The 18,138-nt window shown below is 39.7% G+C and overlaps 1 protein-coding gene across 2 annotated transcripts in view; it reads left to right on the top strand.

The window, feature by feature from the left end:
- Nucleotides 1-354: 354 nt before the first annotated feature.
- Nucleotides 355-18,138, top strand: part of ZFHX4 (zinc finger homeobox 4) — a 155,140-nt gene continuing 137,356 nt past the window's right edge. The window contains exon 1 of one of the 2 annotated variants that reach the window (XM_061342953.1): nt 355-788. The gene's annotated coding sequence lies outside the window, so the exon portion shown is untranslated. Of the gene's footprint in view, nt 789-2,783; nt 3,230-18,138 lie in introns of those variants that run through there. The other variant, XM_061342954.1, reaches the window with a different exon arrangement.

Here is an 18,138-nt window from a genome sequence, read left to right on the forward strand (position 1 = left end):
GTCCCCTTTCTCTCTTTCTTTTTCTTTCTTTCTTTCCTTCCTTCCTTCCTTCCTTTTTTCTCTTCTTTAATTTTCCCTAGCCATCTACTTTGTGTGCCTGTGCGTGTGTGTCTGTGTTACTAATGAAGTTTGCAGACTTGTGTTTGTATCCACGAGCTCGCTCCCTTCTGCTGCTGCCCCTTCTTCTCCGGGCTGGCTCTGGGGCTCCCGCAGCCCCCGGCAGCCGCGGTGGCTCCGGCTTCCCCGGCTCCGGGGCTGCGCGTCATTTGCAGCCCGGAGAATGTTGATCACCTCACTAATTACACCTCTCCCTCTCCTCTTCCCTCTCCTCTCCCTCTCCCTCTCCCTCGCTCGCTCTCTCCTCTCTCTCTCTCTCTCTCTCTCTCATTCCCAGAGTGCATATCGGGAATAGACACACAAAGACATGCGCACTCAACTTAATCAGCCATTTTTTTAAACAGGGCTAAAACGATAATAATTAGCAGAATAAAGACATATCGGATTTTCATTTCCTTTCCTCCTTTTCCCAACCCCTTCACAACCAAACAGCGAGACCGCGGTCGGCACATGCTTTAACAACTCCCGGACCCCAAAGGACCGCTCCATGCCCCCCACTTCTTGCTCAATCATTTTTATTTTCACCCAATAAAGTTGGAGGATTATTTTTTATTATTATTTTTTTAATGAACCTTCTCTCGTTTACTTGGATGTGATCAGCTGTTAAGTAAATAAAGCAAAACAAAAAAAAGAGGCGAAGATCCAGTAGGAACTGCGAGGGGAAATGGAAAGTAAGTTTTTTCTTTAACTTTTATTGAGTAGTTTGTGTTAAATTTAGGTCGAGTATCGATTATCTTTCCAGGCTGATCTTGCACAATCTTTGATATTTCGCTCTCGCCCGCTCGCTCTCTCCCCCTCTCCCTGTGCCTCTTTCTCTCTCTCTCACATACACACACACACTCACATCCCCAGATCCCATGTACCTCTCCCCTCTCTCTCTCCCCCCTTTTTCCGCCTGTTTCCCCATTTTTAGGTACAGTATTTGCTCTCACTGGGGAAGGAGGGGCTGCTTTTTCTCTCTCCTTTCTCTCCCTTTCTCTTTTATTAAGGGGGTTACGTTTTGTTTGTGGGTTTGTGTTTTTTTTTTTTTTTTTTTTTTCCTTTGGTTCGGGGCCGTTGGTTTGGGTATTTTTTTCTCTCTCGGGCTGTAACTTTCGGATTAAGTGGAGGACCCTGCTCAGTTTTCAGAAGAGGTTCGGGAGGTGTCCCCCACTTTTTATTTCGCTCTTTTTTTGTAGGGAGCTCGGGGAGAGGGGGAATACTGTCAGATTAGGGAAGACCTTACGGCTGTCAGAAGTCATCGCTCGCCAGCCCCTTTAGAGCTCGCACTCCGGTTTCGCACCTCGGTCCCCCCAAAACTTTGAGGTGCTTTTTGAAGGTGCATTCTGCGCTCCCACCATCCTTCCCTCTCCTTTCCATCTCCAACCCCCTCGGCCTCCCAAACTTTCGCTTTTCGGGCGTGGGGTGGTTGTGATGGTGGGATGCCAGCAGGGCAATCGGGACCCTGACTGCGTGCGTGTGTGGTGTGTGTAGGAGAAGGTGTGGGGTGTTTTTTTCCTCTCTCCCCCTAAACCCCCGTTTTTATTTCGCAGGTAGGTTTCTCAGGAGCAGAGGCAGGGGTGACTGTGCGAGTGTGTGTCTGTGTGTGCGCGCAGGGGGATCGCGCTGCTGGCTGCCGTCTTTGGCAGCAGGAGGAAGAGGAGCCCGTTAGGAGCGCGCACTGCCTCGCTGTCAGTTTCGCCGCGCAGCGCGGGGAGGCGGCCCGGCCCGGCGCGGAAAGGCCCCGCCAGCGGGGATGCGCGGCTGCCGCTGCCTGCGGATGGATGCTGGCCAGGAGCCGGCAGAGCCCCCGGCATCCCCGCCGTGCTGTGCCGCTCCGCAGGAAAGGCTCCTTGCGGGCAGGGTCGGGGCTGCTTTCAGCGCAGTCTTTCTGAGATTTTTGAAGGGGGGTGGGGTGGGGGTGGGAGGGGGTGGGGGGTTGGAAACGGTTGTTTTGCGGGACAGGCGTCTATTTTATTTTATTTTTAAACCGAGGTCGAAGGTGTTTAAGAAACACAACCAGGCAACCGGAAAAAAAAAAAAAAAAAGAGCATCTCATAAACAGCGAGAAGGCTGTTCTGTTTCTGGTCTAACTGTTCGTGCCATAATCAAGTGCATCCTTTCCCATCACAGTGGCTAATGGCAGGCTCGTCCCTGCTTCCCCCTCTTGCCTTGCATGAAATTTCCTGCAAAAATGCTAATAAACTTTCCCCCATCCGATGCAAACTTACGGCGGTTTTCCTCCAGTCTTCCCCTCCTGCACCTTCTACATCCCCCTCCAACCCAGTCTCCCCAGTAGCGGCAGCAGAAAACGCACGGGTTGGTATTTCTTTTGTTACCTGGAGCCGGGCGGCCGGGGTCTCCCGTCGGTTGCTGAGGGCACCGGGTCCGACCGGGAGCGGAGCCACATCACTCGGGTTCAGCCTGTTTCACCTCAGCGCCGTCCCAAGGAGGCTTTAGCCACCATTCAGTAGCACACCCTCCTCCTCCTCCTCTTCCTCCTTCCTTAGGTACCAAGGCAGAGATCGCAAACATAACAGCCCCCACCCCACCAAAAAAAAAAAAAAAAAAAAAAGCCCAACCAAAAGACAACTTGCCAGGTTGAAGATGGTGGATTTACATTAAGCCAGACACAGGCAGGTTCACTGAGGAAGTCTGAGCATCCCGTTTTCTGACAGTTGCATTTCCTCGGCTCCATTCCGTCCTCCTATTTTTATTTTTATTTTTCTAATTTTCTTTTTATTAGCCTTGTTCCGTTTTTAATCAAGGATTATGTAGTTGGCAGGAGGAGAACGAGAAAGAAAGTGGCAAGAGAGGGCTCGGGTGCTTTTGGGGTGGTTGCTGTGAGGGCGATTTTTTTTTTTTTATGGTGGATTTTTTTTTTTTTTCAATTGTGTTTCCCCTGGATTTGCAGTGGCTCGATCCTTAGGAGCGGTGGTGGAGTGTTTAAAAAGATCATATGTAGCATTATATTTTTAGTTTGGTGGTGGATGGATGGAAGAGGTAGTGAGAAGCCTTTGCAGCCCTGCCTGTTGTTGGTTAGATTGAGGCAGAGACTTGGCTGCGATTGGGACGCGACTGTGACATGGGCATCGATCGCTTCCATTGAGAGCAATGCAAAAACACAGCCTGGGTATGTAACACTCTCAGTGCCATCAACACTTGTTTTACTTTATATTTACTGGCAAAACTGACAGAACGATCTTGAGTGCTTTTCTTTGAAATAAGGAATACAAACATTTGGATGTGAAGGTGCACAAAGAAGACTGTGGAAAGAAATGGGGGGTTGAAGGTTGGGGTGTGTGTTGGGGGGGAAGAGCCTTAATCATCATTGCTCCACTTCCTATTCAACTGACTGTATTTAAGGAGTTTCTCTCTTTTCTCGACTGGGGGATCCTACTAAACTGGTTGAAATGAAAAAATCAGACAATCACCCTTGAGGGAATAACTGCTAGTTTTCAGGGCTTGTGATTTCAGCTGGTAGGAAGGCACACCAAAGAAAAGATGGCTAGCCAGCTGTTTTAACCTTTTGCACCTGGCTCCAGAGCTGGGGCTCACCAGGATTATTCAGTTATTCGTGCTATCTGTGCTTGAATATTTATAGCATATGATCTTGAGATCCACACAGTGCATCATAGCATCTCTTTCTCGTTTAGTTGTGGGCTTTTTGGACTTCGTCAACATAAGCATGTATTCAATAGTTTTCATTTTTATGATAATGAACATAGAGGGTCAATGAAATATAGGGGGAAAAGTCATAAATCTGCAAAAGTGAAACCTACCCAAGGAACAAAGAAAGGTCAGGTAAACCATCTGTGTAAGTCACAGTAACAGTACCTGCTGTTTGGTTTATGCAGTGATACTGCTGTATTATTCTCTAAAATGAAACTTATCCGCTAGATCAAGTTAAAACTAAAGGAAAGCTGGGGAGATGATAAATGGCATTGCATGCATGTTTCAGAATAGGGAGACGGTTGTGTTCCTTGATTTTTTGAATAGCTCAGGTTTATTTGTGAAGATGGTGCACCAGCAAAAAACATATAAAGGGGGCTGAGAAAATCACTGTTTAATATTGCAGAATTTACTGCTTCCATTCTGACCATGAGCCTAAATTTACACAATGAAATTTGATTATCTCTAATAACAATATTAGATCCTGCACTGGATGGATGAGAATTGAGGTGGCTTTGTTGATTGCAAGGGTTTAATGTTGCATTTCAGAATCTGATGTGGTTTAGCCTCCCTTCCATTAACTGGAAAACCCCTGAGGTTTTACAATTATTTCTTAAAGATAATACATTTAAGATTGCATTGGTAGGCTGCAGAAAAGTCATAAAGGCAAGAAGGGAAGCCCTTAATAACTCTTGAGATTCAGACATGTTCAGCAGTTAGATTGGCTCTGACTTCACCAAGGGTCGACAATGTGTCATTTCCATGAAGCCAAATTGCCCTCTGCCTATATGATATTAATGTGCAAATCAATATTTCAGGGATTAAATTTCCCTTCTTCATTTTTTATGGTTTCTACCTCAATAAGTCTCAAGTCTATTAGAAGAGGCTGGATGATTTAAAATCTTTCACTGCAGAATGGCTTGTCGTAGGCTTGTTTCACAGACCGTTTTGGATTTTCGTTATAAAAGACTAAAGGCATTCCAAAGAAGTTGATAGTCAATATAGGGACATGCTCACTGTTGTAAAGCCCTTGTTCGATTAAGAGCTAAAAAGGTACTGAAAATATAATGTATATGTTTATATAATATATATACATTCTACTGCTTTAAAATATTGTGTTAATCACTTATTGATTCATTTCAAAATCAATTGAAGCTCTTTCTTATTAGTGATTTGTTCAGCATTCTTCAGCCTTGTTGTTAATTTTGTTTAACAGCATGCATGAATTAATCTGCTGGTAAAATGTGGTTTGGGTTTTCTTTGAAGCATATTTAAAACCAAGCATTTTTACCTATTGAAGCTAAGTGGTATGAACAGTTTAGTATTGTGGGGAGAACCAGAGCACTGTTTTCTGCACTTCAGATTCATCATTGTTTTAATGAAGCTAAGGGGCGTTTTGTAAATATTTTATGATTTCTGCTCAGATGCTTATCAGCAATGTTTATTAAGAGTTTCTGTTGAATATTCAGAATCAGTTAAAAATTAAAATGGCGTTATCTGATCTGGAAGCAAACAATACATGACAGAAAATTTAGGTCAAAATAGGAGGTTGTGACTTTATCACATAATCTTGGGAAGGCCCTACTGTCTATCATTTAGTGTTGTTTTATAGTCTTAGACCATCTGGACCAAGTTCCGCACAGCTGCATGAATTTCATATGTGATAGAACATTTTTTCCATTCAGTGTGAAATGTTCCTTCCTAAAAACGTACACCAGACTCGCTTAATTTAGTCTACTAAAAGAAATGCACACGAAAAAGGACAAAAGGCTCTTTAATCTCTGCAAGCTGTTTGTTTTTCTTCAAGATTCCTATCTGTTTGGGTTTGAAAAGTCATGTTTATTGAGCAGATGATTCTGAGGTGTGACATTAAAATAATATATGATTTTTGTGCTAGTTTCTGCTCTCCTGGTTAATTTGCAGAACTACTTTTTATGCCTGTCAAAACACAGAGTTAATCTATTCTTATTTACAATTAATCTCAATAAAATTAATCTTAACTATGCCTTAGTCAGTAGCTTAAAATATCTAATTATATTCAATTAACCGCTGTCATAGTAATTAACACTGCTTAATTGCCTCTGCATATATTTATGTAAAGCCCATTAGTTACTGCTTGCTCTTTTTTCCTTTTCTCATTCTCATTTTTTTGTGGCTCTGAGAGTGCTGACATAAAACCCAGTCTAGTTTTTGACAGTCTGGGTCTTGAAGAACCTGTGGCAATGGCAATACATATGTTCGTAACCTGTTATCTTGGTAAATATTTGTGTTTTCATTTGAAAGAAATGTACCAGAGCTGGTTCTCTAAAGAACTTCCAGACCATCTCCCCTTTCCCCACCCCCCCTTCTTCTTTCTACCCCAACATACACAAAAATGTTTTCTAGCTTTGTTGATAGAAATATGAGAAGCCAGGTTAAGCTTTGTGTTTATAAATGAAGAGCTTTTCTGCATCTGCCTTGGGGCTGTACCCAGAAGGCAGAGCTTTGCTGCTCCAAATTCAGTCAAAGGGTTAAAGACTTGGCCAAGGTTCAAACTGAGAAGCGCCCAGGGAAAGTGCATGTGAATATGTACAAGTTTCGTGTAATTAGTGCTTAATTATATTAACATATGCAAATTGTCAACTTAGGAGCTTGTTGAGCTGGCAAAGATCAGCCAGGCACAATTGCTGTATTGTTCTGAAACAATAATGGATTTCAAGTTGGATTGTGAAAACACATAACTAGCTATCTAATTTAACTCATACCATGGTGAAATTTCATTAGTTTCCATGGAGACTGGTTTAATTGTGCTGACTAATGTTCTGGGCTGTAGAATGTCCTAAAAAGAAAGCGTTGTTTGCCTAATCCACCTTACAATGACACTTGTTTGTACATGTTTCCCTTGTGTGAGAATTTGCATATGCAAATAAATAGTTTCTCTGCCCCATTTGTCATGGCTGTTCATTACCCATGAAGAGGACATTGTTACTAGGCTGTTACTGAGTCTCCCAAGACAGGATAGTGTCAACCAGTCCGGCCACATTCTTTCATAATTTGTTTCTGATTAATAGACCAAAGTGAGGCTCATTCTATTCAGGCCTCTGCAAAGGGAAGGTCAGTTCTGTCACTGAAAAGAGTTTCCGCAGCAACTGAAGTTTTTTTCTCTCCCTCCCCCTTCTCCCCTCTTGCTTTGGCTAAAATAATAATATTTAAAATAATGTATTCTTGCTCTAAGGAATAACTCCACTAATAATCTCTAGTTTCCTAAGCAAAAGATAGGAAAATAAAGGAGATTCTGGTATTGGAATATTAATCCTGTTTTTGACAGAAAGGTAAACTGATATAATTGCTTTTCAGTCGAAGGAATGGGGGTTTATACAAGTGTGAAAGCATCGGAAAAGGATTAGCATTTTTTTGCATAATGAAAAGCTCTGTTGAATAGGGCACTGAATGGTTGACTGAATGACTGAGATGAAAGGAAGATGAAAATGCAGGCTCCTCTTTCTTTATGCCTATGTTCAGCTCTCCCTAAAGTTATGTTTGTCCAAGGCTTGAAAAAACAAGCAGAAGCTCAGATTTTAGCAACTTGCTAGGATCTCCTGAGTTTCCATCATCGTGTGAAGTAGTATGTGTGAGAGTAGTATGTGTGCAACTAAAGGATGAGAAACACAGGTCTGTATGGAGAGGAGCTCCAGGAACATGACAGGCAAACCAAATATTGACTATTGGGTATGGTGGATTCCCAGCACTTCACTTGGGGGAGGGAAAGAGGCAGGAGGGGGCCAGCAGGGAGGGAAGGAGCTATTTTAAAAGTTGCCAATGGAAATTACGCATCAAGGCAAAATAATCTAATAAAGTTTGGTATTCAAGGAAGCAGGGTTTAGTCAATATCTGTTTTAATTATTAAACTATTTCTCTTTTGGAAAAAGTTATGAATTCTGACTCAGTGCTAAGTGTTTATGTGGTATAGGAGCCTTGCTGGGGAAAAAATTAATGATTCTCTTCATTTGGCTTTGAAAATAGAGAAAGCTTACCGAAATAGAAATTGATACATGCACATAAGGAGCGGGGTTTTTAGTTTGACTGCATCAGCTTACCCAGGTTGTTTAAAACAGATGGATTCTAGTAGATTTAGGTGACAAGAAAGGCCCCGTCCTCTTTCTGCAATCAGTGCTGGCCCGCACTGATTTCAACCAGAGCAGGATCAGGCCTCCAGACAGGGCTGCAACTGGTTAGCTGTTGACAATGTGATCAGTGCTTCTAATTATGTTCTCTCAACAGTAATTAGAGCAGTTAAAATACCATAAGTGTTGAGCCACTTTTGAAAGTGGGAAGTGGTTCTTTTGTACGTATGTAAATCAAATGCAGTGTGAACAATTATTTGTATGTATGCATATTAAATAGTCCATTTTTTTTTTTCAGGTCAACATAATTACCAATTTAGAGCTACTGTGGAAAACTGTTGGTAGCTAGACTAAATATTAACTTGTTTGGGGGATTTTATTTTTAGTTTGCAGAACATCTATTTGTAAATGCTTTTTAGTTCAGTATTGGCCTTTATTTGATAATATTTAAACAATTTGAGATGCCTCTGAAATTGGGATTATTTATGGATAAGTGAAGTAAAATTGTAAATGCAGAAAGTGCTTGGTAAGAATAAAGTCACCAAAAATTCTCTCTTTTAAGACAAAGTTAAAGACCTTCTACGGGCTTGCGAATGTTTTACTGTGCACTTTATGAAATTCCTTAAAACTTCTTTTAAAGGAACATGCTTAGGGGATAGTCTTTCATTCTGGGAACAGTCTATTAGTGTATTTCCATAAGAAAAATGTGTTAATTTTAAAAATAATTTAATTTATATTTTAAAATATTGTTAACCAAGCACCATGTGTTGTCTCTGGCAAAGTTCCAGCCACTGTAGAACTGGATAACACATGGGTTAATAACTTATGTGATGTCTGAATTCTTACTGAATGGGCAGAAAACCAGAACACTGAGGTACTGGGATTCAAGATTTTACTGAATAAGATGCAAACCAGAATATGCTTGTGTGAACAGATGCACAGATAGAATAAACTAAAAGGCACGTGTTCATTACTTTTACCTAGTAGGTCATGGGTTCTTTTTGTTTGTTGTTGAGATTTGTTGTTGGTTTTGAAAGGGGTAATAAACATATTTCTCAATAGCAGGATTCGGCAGACCTGTAGAGGTAAACTTGTTTTGCATAAATAAGGGCAGCAAGTTTAGTCTTTAATACTCTATTCCTTTTTTACTAGTCCCTGTATAGCACACTTATACCAATATTTTCATTATTACTGCAGCTTTTGCTGAGTTCCAAACTGTGACAGAAAAGTTTGTACTGGTCTGAAATATGGCTGTCTTGTTGAGGATTGACTTTTTTTGCTTAAACAAAATATTCTGAAGAATGGTTTAACTTAGTTATATGATCAGAGTTTGCCATATTAAGATCTTTTTTGTATGTTCCTATTGCTCAGAATCACCTTTCAAATAAAAAACTAAAAAAAAAAAAAAAAAAAAGAGATATTTAGAAAGTAATTTGTCCAAATCATATTTTATTTGGTTTTGGTACTTTGGAGAACAATTTTTAAAATGTCCAGAAACTGGGATCTCTTTACAGACAAATCTAGCACTTTCAGCATTCCTGGAGATCTGATTAGGCTGTACCAGCTCCTAAGAAGGTGTTATAGTCCTTCAGGTCAATAGTTCACAAACTAAAGCTGTATGTGTATGATAGACCTTGATGATTCTGAAAACAACCATTTACTATATAGGCTTGAAGCGCTAGATGTACATTTAAGACTGAATTTAAATGGACAAATTTTATGGTTCTGAAACAAAGAAATCCTTACAAAATGCCTGTGTTGATGTGAGCCTAGGGCATGTAAACCCAAAAGAATCATATTCTTTCCGCTGACTCCAAACTAAATTAACAGCAACTCCTCTGAAATCAGAGGACTGATACCAGTGTAAAACTGGCAAGACATACAGTTCTGATATTAGTAAAAAAAGAATCAGGCCTCTAGTTACCAGTTGACAAGAATTCCGTGAAATCAAATTTACAAGGTTTCATCTTCTCTTTTGCACTACCATTTCCATTTTTACGAATGTTGTGCTTAGTGCAGAAGGCACAGGGAGGGTCTATAAGAAAGAGGTTTTCCAGAAAAGCTGGCTGGAGTCAGTTCTGTTCGTTTTACCAGGTAATGGCAGAGCTCAGGGTCTCAGAGCAGCAGCTGCTGAAGTCTGGCTCCTCCTTGTTTTGACACTGAGGCTGCCTTATAAATTCACCTAATCTGAGATGACAAGGCACCTGTCGTTAGTAGTGCTCCAGTGTTTAGGACTCTGATGGAACCCTGCAGTAATCCCAGTTATTTGCACACTTATTCCAGAAGTTGGTACTGTAACAGATAAGAAGAATATCTTTTTGAAAATAACAAAACCTAACTTCCTTCTTTCCCTTTCTATGCTGGGGAGGATCCTTTGAGTTTTGGTATTCAGAGGGCCAGAGCTTTTGTAAGAAGAGGGGAAAAAAAAAAAAAAAAGCTTGGATTTGACAAGTGCTACATGATGGTTTTAAATGCAGGTGTTTTTTTCTGTGTGAGAAACCTGGTGACCGTCAAATAAGAGTTTCTCCTTACTTAATACCTAACACTTCATGTGCATTCCCCACTCCAGAAAATAAGGTTCTGAGTGAAAACTAGCTTCCTAAACAGGAAGCTTATTCCTGTGGGTTTCACTCTGGTCCTTTTATATGTTTTTATATTGAAATATGGCTATTGATTTTGTTTACAGCACTGAGGGTTTAAATTAAAGAAAATGTAACATTTCTAAAATAAATTATTTAGTTATATGGCAAATGTCACCCTTCAGTCTCTCAGTTCCTTTGAGCTTTATGAACCATTCACCAAAAAAAATCACTTTGTTTCTTTGCCATCGCAGCACCCTTTGGGGTGGGAAATATCACCTCAAGCACAAACAACCATGAGCCACTCTGCTGCAGTACAGCAGTGTGCTTCAAGACTGTTTTCCAGCAGGAGCACCCAACTGCTGTAGGGAGACAAAATATGATTTCTCACTGTGTCATCAGCCCATGCACTGGGACAGCCATTTCAGCTCTGGTGAAAAGCATCACTGGAGTTTTAAGTCCCACCTTCTCTGGCTGTTAGATTTCTCTCTCCCTTGATGGGTGGTGTCCCCAGCACTGCTGCAGTTTCCAGTTTTGTCTGAGAGCCTCTTCCAAAGTCCAGTGCCACCTCATTGATTTCCCTGGGTTTGGATCAGGCCCTACCAAGAGTATGAGTGTCCTCTGCTGAAGCACCCGCCACAATTCAAGCAGCGGTAGGTCAGCACTGCTGGGCAGCCATCCCCCAGCCCTGCGGCAGGGACCGTGCACTGAAATCACAAGGCAGAGTGGTGCCATCAACTTTTTTTTCTGAAGTGAGTGGAAAGGCAACAAGAAACAATGGAGTCGAAAAATGTTAGTATTTAAACACAGCAGAAACTGGGAGCCTGACAATAACTCAGCTACTACAGAGTCAATTCAGCCATCTGGAGACTGTGACACGTCCAGAAAGGGAGGGGTGTGTGTGGGAGACAGACCTTAAAAATGAAGGATTTCATTCCATGTTGAAATGTATTCTCCACGCAGGCTGCTGCTTTAATGCTGAACAGCTTAGGTCTCTGAGTGGTTTTGTGCATCAAAGACGTACATACCGAAACACCTAGTGTCTTGCCGCAGTCGGATGTTGATGTTTCTGGATCAGTGTTGCTTGGCCCAGCACTGAGTTTACGTTTGATATCTGTTTGTTTTTCAATGTTATCATTATTTAAAAATAGATTTTGAGGCTGTTTGAATTTTTTTAGTACATGCAATGGCAGTGATTTATAAACATTCCTGGTTTTGGCTGTAGCTGTACAAAAGGGCTGAATCTGCTCTCAGCATGTTTTTTACATGATTTTAATAATTGGAAGCAAGTATGCTAGAAATCCTTTAGGTTCATTTAAAAATCTATGCAATTTAAACAAATGCTGGATTGTGTAATGGTTTGTCTGGGAATTACTTAGGCTGCACAGCGTAATAATATTTTATTAGCTGTCATTTGTTTTCTAGGAGGAAAATGGTGATTTTTATGTTGTGTGTTACGTAAAATCTTGGCACTGAAATGGGACAGTACCTGAATATGGATTTCTAAAAAGGTGGGACAGTAGTTGCCCAAAAGGTGAAGACTTGAGAAAAATTGGGGTGGGTCATTTCTTTCCTGAAATGAAGCAGGGCACAGATTAGGAGCCATTAAGGCTTGCCAGGAGTTGCTGGTCATAAGAAGCCTGTTTAAGTGCTCACTGTCAACAAGGAAATCATGGGCAGCACTTAAAGTGGCTCACCTCTGATTTATTCATAAACCTCACACGAGCACTTGGCTTTGTTCTTGCTCTGGTAAGGGGGAACTGATGCCAATAAGAACAGGAATAAAGAGCTTCTTGCATGGTCCAAAAGTGAATAGCACTTTATCTCAAAGCATGACCTCCATTCCCAAGATCTGTTGTGTTACAGTTGACTCTGCTAGATATGTATTCTCAGATGAATTGCTAGAAGAGGTTACAACAAATATATACTTTGTAAATCCTCTAGATGTAACAAGAACTATGTATCTGGAACTTAGGTTCTAACTTGACAGAAAGGTTGCGTTATTCATAGCGAACTGAGAGATTTCCGTTTCAGACAGTGTTTTATGTTGGCGGTTTTAATGTGAGTCAGAAAACAGTATGATCATATGGCTGCGATTCAAATGAAAATTTTATATTCTTTAAGGGATTCATTTGAGAAACATATTTTGATAAAAGCAGACGTACAGAAATGTGAAGTAGTTCAGAGGCGGAAAAGAAAAGAAAAAATTTGACTTCGTTTCTAGACATATTTGATTGCTGCTGCTTTATTTTTGTTTCTCTAAAAAAGGCAAAGTAGTGCTCGCAGTCCGCAATGGGGGAAGGGACCTTTCGAAGACGGTCAACTGCCATGTTTGCACTGGGGCAGAGGTTGAGTACAGTTACTTAAATCCCCAGAGAAACATTTAGTTAACGCTAGTCTCTTTCTGATCCTGTCTGAGTCTGGCTTTCTTTCCTGCTTTTTAATGAAGTTTGTTTGTGGCTGTGTTTAGGTTATGTTTTTAAACTGACTTGCATTTTCACAACAGATTTGACCAAAAGTGCTGTAATGGAAGACAGTGATGAGAGTTAATGATACGTCTTTGATAAAGCAGTCTTCATGTGCAATCTGATCACAGCCATCAGCTCATTTGTCATGGCTGAAGTGAAAATGTCAGGACCAATGAGTGTATCAGTGCTGAAGGGGGCGAAAGGGCTTTTGGAGACACTTTTGTACTGGGAGTGGGCCATAGCTTAGATGCAGCTCTAGGGAAATACTGGGATTAGCCAACTCTGTGCACAAATCCCTAGCATAACAGAATTAGTTGGGAAAATGAGGTTTGTTAGGAAAAAAAAAAATAAATCTGTAGAACTGCTCTAGGCTGCAGCTCAGGAACTATTCAAACCAGTAAGGCATTTTATTAAAATAATTTTAGCAATGTAAACATACATTCCAACAAAACTCACAATTGGTAGCCAGCATTATAAGAAAACCCATCTTTAATGCATTTTGCATATGTGTGTGGGTTTGCTTCTGGAAAAAAAAAGAAAAAAAAAGAATTTAAAATAAATGCAGTCATCACAATCTTAAAATAAGGCTTTCTGAATTTGACAAAGTGGAAATTAATACAACTTACATAAATGCAAACTGATGCTGATGATCTTTTTGCATAGATTAGTTCAAATAAAAGATACGTGCAGCCTCCCTGCTGCAGACACATCTTTACTCAGGAGGTGTAATTCATACTATAGGAATATATTGATTGCCAAACTGGGACTCTGGTGTGGCTAGCCTCCTCTCACTTTGACTCGTCTGTAGATGTTTCAGCAGAATATCACAGAAGGCAGATGTAGGATAACCTATTTTATACTCCTGCCTTGCCACAACTGCAAATGCAAATTGTTTAGACCTCTGAAGAGTAAGGTTTAATATCCCTTACAATTTTTTTTTCTTTTTCCTAACTTTTTTTTTGAGTGCACATTCATTACAATAACTCTGGATACTTTCTACAGCTAGCTTTTATTGTTTTTTAACGTTGGTAGATTCGTGATCTCAGTGGTAACCTGCAGCAATGAGTCCTACTATCTAACCCCTTTCCCTCTCTCATTGTGGGGTTTTGTCACAGTTTAGCTTTCTTGAAAACTTGCTACTTGTCTTTTGGTAAGCCTTGTTTTGCTTCCTTCTACGTACTTGGAAAAAGCAGGGTGCTTTTGCCACTATGTTGTCCATAAAAAATGCTGAAGAAATATTGTTTTATTTGAGGTGGGGATCCTACTTGCCAGACCCACTCATCTGCTGTGGAACTGGGTAGGTGTTTAACCATGTAATCCCATTAGCTGTACTATGCCAGCCCAAGAGGAGTGAGCAGGAATGAGTTATTCCATCTGCAGTGTGTGGAGCGGTTATAGAGGAATTGTCAGAATAGTAGATGTGTGTAGTTGTCTGTCTGGCTATGCTGGTCAATCATGGCTATTTGCCTGTGGAAGGGATATTTACCTGTTTTGCTGCATTTCCCGTGTTTTTGATACTGTAGAATTGGGGTTGGTTTAACTTCACAGATCCGTGCCAAGGATGGAAAACTGGGCTAGGGGCAGTTTTTCCTTTGTTTGGTGTAGCTATTAGAAGTGCTGCTGCGAGTTTATCATCTTACCTTTTAAATGGAAGGCTGAAATGAAAATTAAGTTTGGTATTGTCTCCACTATATGTCACTGATCTGGTACTTGCCACCGTTATGCAAGGCCTTTGAAACAGAGCAGAGTGCAGTAGAGAACGGCACTGGCCTTCTCTGTGCTCTGGGTTATTTAGCATGCCTGTGTCGCTGCTGTGTGTTGCAGAGTGTTCACCTGTGGTGGAAAGCTCTTGCTTTCTTTTCTTTCCCAAAACTTGGGCATAAGTTTGGGAACAGGCAGACCTAGCACACACACTGATCACAGGCAGTGGAGAGCAGGGAATATGTGGCAGAGCCTTAGGCTGTCGCTCAGAAACCAGGTAATTGCCTCTGGTAAGCCTAGGCTTCCTCACAGCCGGCTTGCAGCTGGCATGTGAAACTACCTTTTGTGGTCATGGGCTTTGGGGCCGTGGTCCTTCTGGGCCTTTTTGTGCTATGAACATGGCCACAGGGGCTAAAGATACCAGGTAACCTCAAATCTGGCATAGAAATATGTAACAAAGCTGCAGTCACTAGCCTTTAAACCCCAAACACTTCTCTGTTTATGTGTCAGTGTGAGTGGCAGCAGCAGAGTAATTTATTTAATCTAATTAATACTTATGTTAGGAGTCGTCTGCAGATTTCTTCCATTTCATGTACAGTGAATTGTCCTCTTTCAGATAATGTGCTTGTACAACCTTTTTTTTTTTTTTTTTTTTTTTTTTGTTTAATTCCACTGACTTACAGTATGGAAGTGAAATATCTGATGCCTGTTTCCTGCACTTTGACTGTACATAGTCAAAGGAGCTGATGAGATCCTTCTCTCCCTTCCACAAGCCCTTTAGCTGTTTTAAATGTATAATTATCATTGCATGTCATTTGATAGCTGCACTAATTGCTGCCAACCATTGTCTGTTTGCACTTAATGCTGAAACCTGATCAACATCCTGCTTTGGTTGATGTTTGGTGGTAAACTTTAATTAACTCTTATTGCATTGAAGAAGAGCTCAGTCTCTGTGCTAACTAATCATTTACCTTCATTATGTCCTGACAGCTCCACTTGTTCCTGGTACTAATAGATACACCAGTCAGTAAATAAACCTGCAAACCTTCATGCCTTGAAGTTGTTCCACATTGATATTTTGTTGCTTAGAGTATAATGGTGTAAAGATAATTATTTCAGTTAGTTTTGTACCTCTGCTTTTCTAGACACCAATCTCAAATTGCCTTTTTCATGCCACACAATATCATTTTAATAGTAACTGATGATTTAAGATAACATTATTCCTTCAGCATGGTTCCTATATACATGCATCTTTTGAATCAATACAATTAAGCTTGTCTCCTGTTGGAATTCTTGTAATTATTTTTCCTGAAATACTTTTCCTGTAATGATATTGAAGTTAAAGTAATCAGGTTACTGGCAGATCATGTAAAATTCAACTCAAAATTGCTGGCTGCTTGATTTTAATTTGTCTGACATCAAGTTTGTTTGAAAAGGGATAATATGTGGTTAAACCTAGGAGCTTATAATTATGGTTGACATTTGTTTGTTTATAATGAAATCTAATTAAAGTTCATACATTTTAAAACACAAAAGTTAATTACTGAATTGCTCACTTCACTTATGCACAGCAGTCAAATTAACTTGCAGAGCAAAAAAATGACAAAAGACTATGCATAATAAAAACAAAATGCCCAGCTGATCTTGGCAATACAAAACAAATTTGCCATAATAATATTATAGAAAAAAAATGCTTTATTAATAACTGAACTGTTAAAAAAACATCCTGTATAATCACTGACCAAGTTGATTTTAATACAGAGAAATATTTAAATATTTAACATTATTTACAACACTCATGGCTTTTTTTTTTTTTTTTTGAGATACATAATTGGAAGAGTCTTGCAGCCTTGTAAATGTGCACAAGAGCACCATTCTTTATCTTTTGTTTTCATCAAGACTCTTTTTGAAGTCATCTGGAGTTGTAGTATCTCCCGGAGAACTGGAATGTTTGACTACTTGCCTTGTGATAACTCTTAGAAGCATTCTTAGTGTGCAAGCAGATTAGTGTTAGGCAAACAAAAAAGTACTGTAACATTTATTTCTCAGTTGGTTTTGAGACAACAAAGAGGTTAGGTGAATATTGTAGAGCCACTTTGACTCCCTGGTCATTAATTGTTAGTTTTACAATTCAGTCTTACCTCCTGAATGTGCTGACAGAAAACACATCCAGATTTTAGTAAAATCACAAAGTTTGTGATAATTCACACTTTAAAAGGCTATGTTACTCTTTTACATGATTACAGTATTTTTAGTATACTTATGTTAATATTACATTTTTCTTAAATTAGATATAAGTTTCATGAAGCTTATATTTCTGTAATTTTTTTTCTTAAAAGCTGTGAATGTAAATGATCTCTTTCACAGTGTTTGAGAACAGGTGACAGATCCAGGCTGTGTGATTTTTCATGAAGATAATTAGGATTAATTTTCTAGCTGCTTCTATTTAATTTATTTCTATGTGTGTTTAAAACAACATCTAATGTAAGCTAACTTTGATTGGAGTTAAAGAGATTAAAGGGTGAAAGCTTTACAGATTGGGAGTATTGACAGATGAGTAAACACAGTAAATATGATTTATTAATTCCTAAAATGATTGATGCAGCAAATTTCTTTAAAGGAAAAAGGAATATGGATTCAATAGCTAAGACTTATATTTAGCAGGATTATTAACTTGAGCTTCCAAATTTAATAGGGATTTTGGGGGTGAAAAGGGAAAGCATGGGGGCTCTTTTCATTAATGGCACTCTTGTAAAACGGAGAATTTACATAACCTTTCATAGTGTGTATCATGTGTGTTATAACACAGGATCTGATTGATTGATTTGTAGATTAATATTTATTTAGTAAAAAAAATATCAAAGGGATTATGCAGTCATCATTTTAACTCTAATCCTGCTTTGCATAGATTAGACAAAGGGAGGTGATTAATGCTCTAATGTTCACTGGGTCACTATCATTCAGATTCACCTTTCTCCAAAACAGAAAGAAAGGGGAAAAGTTGGTACCTCCTTCTAGTATTGGCAAACAAGAGTTTTCTAGCAACACTTTAGCTGATTAGGCCATTCTTCATCACTAATGAAGCAATCACTACAGAACCTCAGTGTCAGGTGAAGTAGTAGAAATACGGTATGAAGGAGAGAATTAGAAGGATAATTACAGTTCATGTTCTCACACCAATGTGAACTATTAATGTTCAGTTAGAACAAATACATGCAAAGTAGGATGTCTGGAAAAAAAAAAGAAGGCAAATTGTTTTGCAGAGATAGCCTAAGAAATAGGCCTATCTTGCATAATGATAACATTTTCCTGAAACAACAAACAACAAAAGAAACATATTGCACAGTAGCTTTGTCAAGCTGAGATTGCTGATCTTGCTTTTAAAAGGAGAACAGCTGCAGTGGCTTCATTAAAGCTGTAGAAAGAAGACAGGAGAGTAATGCAGAATTTCCTCACCGTTACAATTAAATTAAAAATTCCAAAGCCTGTAACAGTGTTATGGCCATTGTATACACTTTC

The sequence above is a fragment of the Neopsephotus bourkii genome, unplaced genomic scaffold (genome assembly GCF_033783945.1).
Source record: "Neopsephotus bourkii isolate Nb327-2 ecotype Australia unplaced genomic scaffold, CSIRO-AGI_Nbou_v1 NB_1820, whole genome shotgun sequence".
Classification (NCBI taxonomy): Eukaryota; Metazoa; Chordata; class Aves; order Psittaciformes; family Psittacidae; genus Neopsephotus; species Neopsephotus bourkii.